A 333-nucleotide genomic window follows, 5' to 3' on the forward strand; every position below is an offset into this window, starting at 1 on the left:
GAGGGGCGCCCCCGCACCCCCCCACCCCCAGAATAACTTGAAAGCTTCGGCTTCCCTGGCAGGGGGGGGGGACGGATACGAGAGCAGCTGGCGGAGGCTCTTCTAATTGTAGGGCTCTAGCTTTTCTCTCCCCCCCCCTTGCTTTTTGCAACGCGTTGCCTTCCCTGCTGGCGTTTGCTTTGGAAGGAAACGGGCGCAACTTGCATCGCGCGCCGTTTTCGAGCTTGCTGCCACACACACACACGCCCGTAATTTATTTTTCGGAGTGCTTTTTGCGTTTTTTAAAAAAAGAAAAGCCCGTCTGCATCGCTGTTGCAATTTCTCTCGCTCTTC

General features: G+C 55.9%; 1 protein-coding gene across 1 annotated transcript in view; it reads left to right on the top strand.

The window, feature by feature from the left end:
* LOC107107982 (protein jagged-1-like) overlaps positions 1–333 on the top strand; it is a 1,817-nt gene that overhangs the window by 687 nt on the left and 797 nt on the right. The window lies entirely within an intron of this gene.

Source organism: Gekko japonicus, unplaced genomic scaffold, assembly GCF_001447785.1.
Source record: "Gekko japonicus isolate JY-2015 unplaced genomic scaffold, Gekko_japonicus_V1.1 scaffold5883, whole genome shotgun sequence".
NCBI classification, from domain to species: domain Eukaryota; kingdom Metazoa; phylum Chordata; class Lepidosauria; order Squamata; family Gekkonidae; genus Gekko; species Gekko japonicus.